Source organism: Monodon monoceros, unplaced genomic scaffold, assembly GCF_005190385.1.
Source record: "Monodon monoceros isolate NGI ecotype Baffin Bay Population unplaced genomic scaffold, NGI_Narwhal_1 Contig534_ctg1, whole genome shotgun sequence".
Lineage (NCBI taxonomy): Eukaryota > Metazoa > Chordata > Mammalia > Artiodactyla > Monodontidae > Monodon > Monodon monoceros.
Window position 1 is genome coordinate 1,480,612 of NW_021701183.1, and position 6,120 is coordinate 1,486,731.

Consider the following 6,120-nt stretch of genomic DNA (forward strand, 5'->3'; position numbering starts at 1 on the left):
GGTGTGTTTCTTTAGGGAATTTTTAAAATAGTCATCCACTTGGGCTGGTTTATTGTAGCATTGTGAAGGTGAATACTATATAGCCTATGATTCTGTGATCATATGTGATCATATTCTGTTATCACTATATAGCCTATGATTCTGTGTACACTTCAAAATGAGTACAGTCACTTTCACCAGTCTATATTTCCAAATGTAAATTCTTTAGAAGGATGCATTTATACCCTTAGGCAGTAGGTTTTATGTAATCTTTTAAAACACATCTTTCTTTCAAGGGCAAATGAACAGCATTTTACATGTCTGGAAACAAACAAAATCGAGGGAACATGGATTTCACAAAATTTTACTCAATCAAATCAATTATATTAATTGTTAATTATATTAAATTAGGTTTCTTTCATGTTTTTTTTTTTAAATTACTTGTTCATTCATCCAGCTTTAAAGCAGGTACTCACAGTTTCCCTAGCAATGTCAATTTGCATAGTATTAATAGATATTTTCTTTCACAGATATGAGATATGGTTCATTAACTCAGAAATATTTACTGAATGGCTATTATGTTCCAGTCATTTTCTAGATTCTAAGAATACAGCAATGAACAATATAGACACATTTCTTGTCCTCATGATTCTTATGTTCTTGTGACTTCTGAGTACATTTAGTTTCAAAAACTTCTGAGAATGGAATTATTCTTAATGGTATAATTATAATTTAACGCCTACATTTCAGTGAAAATTTTCACATAACTAATTGATATTTCACATAGCTATTGATACTGTCTTAAAAATTTAAAAAAAACACTTTAACATATTTTTCTCTAGTTACAATTAAAATAGAATTACTTTTAAAAAATTAAAATGTAACAATTTTATTTTACAGTTTACAACCATAACAGAACTGATTAAAACAATAATCTTAATATGGTTCCTTATTTATAATAAACTTACTAAGTTTCATATAGTTCCCAATCTGCTATGATGCATATCACAACCTTCAAAAAATCAGGAACGTTGCCATTTTGAATTTTTTAAAAAGCTGTCAGTTTTTTGTTTTTTTTTTTGCGGTACGTGGGCCTCTCACCGCTGCGGCCTCTCCTGCCGCGGAGCACAGGATCCAGATGCGCAGGCCCAGCGGCCATGGCTCACGGGCCCAGCCGCCCCGCGGCATGCGAGATCCTCTCGGACCGGGACATGAAATCGCGTCCCCTGCATCGGCAGGCGGACTCCCAACCACTGCACCACCAGGGAAGCCCTAGCTGTCAGTTTTATAGTATCAAATAAGTTGAAATTGAATAAAAAGGATCATTACATAGTTCCACTGATTTTTTAACTTGCATTTTTTCATTTTCTTAGTTTAAAATATAATCTCAGGAATTAATTATGTTTATATTGTGTCCCTACCACATAATTTTGTAAAAAAATAGTTTTATTATATTTCTGGTAGTTGATTTTCTTACCTCTAAAAAGTTATTTAAATTACCTGTAGTTATTTGTTTGCACTCCTTGTTTTATAGCATTAAACTGGATGTGCTAATGTGAGGAAGTGTGGAAACCGTACTGAGAGCTTAGGATAAGGTACTGATCTACCATGGTCGCAGCATAGTAATTTGTTAAATACCCATCTCCCTTTGACTAGGAAGAGAGTGATGTGATTCCAACAGATAAACCCTTGAGAGGTAACATACCAAGTTTGAGGAAAAGAATCTTGGGAACCATCTAGTGCAACACAGTTCACTAACTCACCAGGCCCACATGATTTGGTATCAAGAAATACATTTTATGCTCATATAATCTTGTTCTACTGGCCTTTTAATATCCATCCAAAATTTTAATACTCATTCCATAATAATCTGTGGTATTATACATTATTTTAAAATTCGTTCTTGTTCAACTTTTTATTTAACATTAAATAGTTTCTTGTCAGGTAAATTGTAATCATTGAAGACAGATGTTTTATGTTCTTAATGTGACCTCACAATGCCTATTACAGTATTATGTATATAATACTAATTATAAATATACCCTGTGTTTCCCACATAGCCTTCTAAAATGGTAACTATTGTCTCTCTTGCATCTGTACCAGAGTAATCAGTGAGGAAGAAGAGTAAGCTGTTACTGGTAATCTTTAAAGTCTAAAAGAGTCATCTAATGTGCCTAGAAGGAAAATTCTTCAAAGAACTGTGTGTCTAAGTGGATGTTGACAATATCATGTATGTGGACATGAAAATAACTGAAAATTGTGACAGGGATAATGTGAAAGAGAAATACAATGAGCTGGGGGACCAAATCTTCAGAAAATGAGAAGGAGAGGACTGAGGATTATAAATAACTGGGGCACAAAGTGACAATATGTGGCATAGACTGCTGTCGTTAGCCTCAAAAATAACTGAAGGTTTGGGAAAGGAGGGTAGGTATTGATATGTTATAATGAGAGAAATGTAGCATATTTATCCTCACTTATTACTATGTGCATTCCATCTTCCATTTAATCCATTAATATCATCATATTTTCACTGTGCTTCATGCCCTCATATCTGTCTTCCTTACATATATGATTTAAAATGAACAGCCACTATTACAATATCTCTCCTTTGTGCATAAAGTTTCAAAAAAGTTACCCACTCCCTTTTCTGTCTTATTTTCTTGGAAAAAGTCTATAGTTATAAACCAGTCACTGCTCTAAACCATTATCAAATTGGTAGACTTGAAGGAGAAAAAACTTACAACCATGTTAAATAATCTTACTTTTAATTTAGGTCAATTCTTAGAGCAGGTTTGGGGAGTAAAAGTAAGAAGGAAGCTTAGCATTTAAAGGATATTTTTTCTTTTAGAATCCAACTAGCAAAGCATTCTATCTCCTCAAATATCTTCCACTAAGAAAGTGGACTAGTACCTTTAATGATTGTAATTTCATAAACACCTCATTTTGTATGGTAAGCATTTAGTGTTTGTAGTGGATAATTATATACTATAAGATTAAAATGTATAAAGTGACAAAATTAGTAAATATAACTATAAGGTAATGAGGTTAGCAATTATTTATCTATTTTTAAGCATCAGGGTTCCTTTTTAGTTTCTGGAAATTTTACATTTTTAATTTCTTCACCACTGAACTAAAGGGCATCCTTAGCACTGTCTGATGATCCCACCACATTTTCCTACTCCACTGACTACCACTACTCTGGTAACTGTTAGGAGTATTCTCCTCTTTATGAAACTACAGAATCTTCTCGCATATCCATGGATATTTGTTACTTCATTGCCAAAGTAGAACTATGAAGAAAGTACTGCATGGAGCCACCATCAAATCTGTCAACTTTCACATGTCTGCCCTCTTCTTACACCATGTGATCTACATGCTCCTATATAAGTATATGCTTGATCTCTGCTTGTGCACTGGATCTCCTTCCCTCTTGTCTTTAAAGTATATCTCTCCTGAGATTTCCTGGTTTTGCTCCTCCATCATCAATATTCTCTTTGCTGCTTGGCCATTCTCATTTGCATAGAAACATATTGTAACTTCTCCTAGCCTAAAAATAAAATAAAAACCAAAATAAAATTCCTTTTATCCTGTATCTCCCTCTATTGCCTGACTTACCTGTCCTGCTTTTCTGCAAAATTCATGGAAAATGTAACTGTACTTACTGTCTCAACACCTTCCCTCATTCTCTCTCCAACCAACTCCAATCAAGCTTTTCTTCCCTCACTCCAAAGAAATAGTATATGTCATACTCACCTCAACTCATCCAAATTCTGTGGTCGATTATCAGTTCATATCTAAGGTGTCATGGCAGAATCATTTCACATGTTGTTACCACTCTCATCCTTCTGGAATATTTAATTTTATGGACTACCACAATATTCTTAGTTGGTTTTGCTTCTATAACATTGACAGCTGCTTCTCTGTCTCTTTTGCTTATTCCTTCTCATTTTATGGCTCTCAGAGTTCAAACCTGAGTTATTCCTACATTCACTTCCTAAATTATCTTATTCAGTCCAATGCCCATGAATGTTTTCTGAATGTTTGATAGCTCTGTTATATTCACATTATTTCCAGTTCTGTGTCTGGTACATCACATTAAGTGCTTGTTGAATGAAATCAGAAATGAATGAAACCTAAAATATCAGATATTTTTATACAAAGAGCTGTTGAGAGTGTTAGTGGCAGAGCCAGTGCTGGTCTTTTGACTTCTAATCTAGTCATGAGTCCACATTAGGAAGTTTTTATTTTCATTCCAAATTTATCTTTAAGATGCATTATTTTTCTCTTCAAAATGGCACTTGTCAGATAACTGATGCTCTTAAACTTGAATGTCAGTCATAAAACATTTCATTTATAGTCAAAATATCACTCAATATATCACTCAGAAATGTTAAATCTCTTCTTAATTTTGAGAATAGATTGAATGACCTGCAGTGTCTAGATATTTGGCAATTTTGATTTTGTAAAAAATGAAGTTGATAGACAAATAAATGACAAAAAATATAATATTCCCTACACACATTTTAAACACAATTAAAGTAGAGCTTTAATTTTGATTTTAGACTAGGACACAAATGGTATCAAGTTAGTAATAGTACAGTCATGGGAAATTTATTTAAATCTCTCCAAGTTTTACTTGATAAAATAGAAAAAAATGAGTTTCTCAATGAGTTGTGAGTATAAAATACATCAAATAGGTTAGAATACTACCTAACATATTAAAAGATCTTAAAAAGTTACCATGGTTTTATTACATCAGTTAATTCAAGTTGACATTAAGTTAAAATTAAATTTATTGAGTACATTTATGACATCAAGATACATTAATGTTGGTTTGTATCTAGAGTTAAAACTAAATCACAGAGAGAAGCTGGGCAGTTCTAAAGTATGTGTTTCCTGACACCTTTTCAGTTTTAACTCCTTAATTAACAAGGGTGTGGTATTACTTCTTCTGAGTATTTTCTATATTTGATTTGAATCATAAAATCACCATTTGCCTTCAGAGTATAGTGTTCCTGGATTAATTTCTCATTTACAGAACTACCTGTGTAAGGAAAGAAGAATAATACACGTGAAGCAAAATTATTTCATATTCTGTCCAAATCAGTCAGTTTCCAGACTGCTTCACTTGGCCATTACTATAACATATTCATGTAAATGTCAAAACATATCTACAGTTTCTTTAGTAGTAAATCCATGTTTGGTTTTGACATGAGACACTATTTGCTTATATTTAGAAGAAAATTTGTCTTTCAACCTGCTATTCAGTTACCTGCCATTTTTCAATATTACCCTGATTGATTTAATTAATTCTCTGTGATAAGTACTCTTTTCATGTCTGCAGCTTTTTTTGTGTGTTTGTCAAAACTGTTTTAATTTAAAACTTAGACTACATTCATCAAATACCAACAATTTTGGTACAACATAGGATAATTCTAGAGAAATACTTATGTTTAAAAATATACTTTATTAATGCATAGTTACTTAGAATAGCTTTTTGTCATACTCAAGTGTTGTTTGAATAGAACTAAAATATATGCCAGATAGTGAAGGTACTGAGAGATGGTTAGTTTAATGATAAATGCATTAGTGATATTAGGACATTTGTCTGACTTCTTAGAGCAGGTTTCAGGAGTACAAGTAAGAAGGAAGTTTAACATTGAAAGATTACTATTCCTTCGGTATTCAACTAGAAAAGCATTCTATCCCCTTTAATATCTTCAACTAAGAAAGTAGACTAGTATCTTTTTATGGTTGTAATTTCATAAATACCTCATCTTGTATGGTAAGCATTTAGTTTTTTTCAGTGAATAATTATATACTATAAAGTAAAATATATAAAGAGACAAAATTAGTAAATATAGCTATAAAGTAATTTGTTTAGCTATTATTTACCTATTTACTTTTATATATGTTTTCATTTCTTTTTAGTTGCTGGAAATTTTACTTCCTCTTTAATACAGCAAACTTAATACTTGTCTAAAGTTCATTTTACATCTACTTAATTCATTTCCTATGACATGTCTCCACATTCAAGGAACCAGATATTGGTAGTTTAATACAAATGAGAGTTGGAAATTAGAAATTTAGCAAAATTGCCAAGCAGCTTGCATCAGGCACTCCTTCAAAGCATGCATT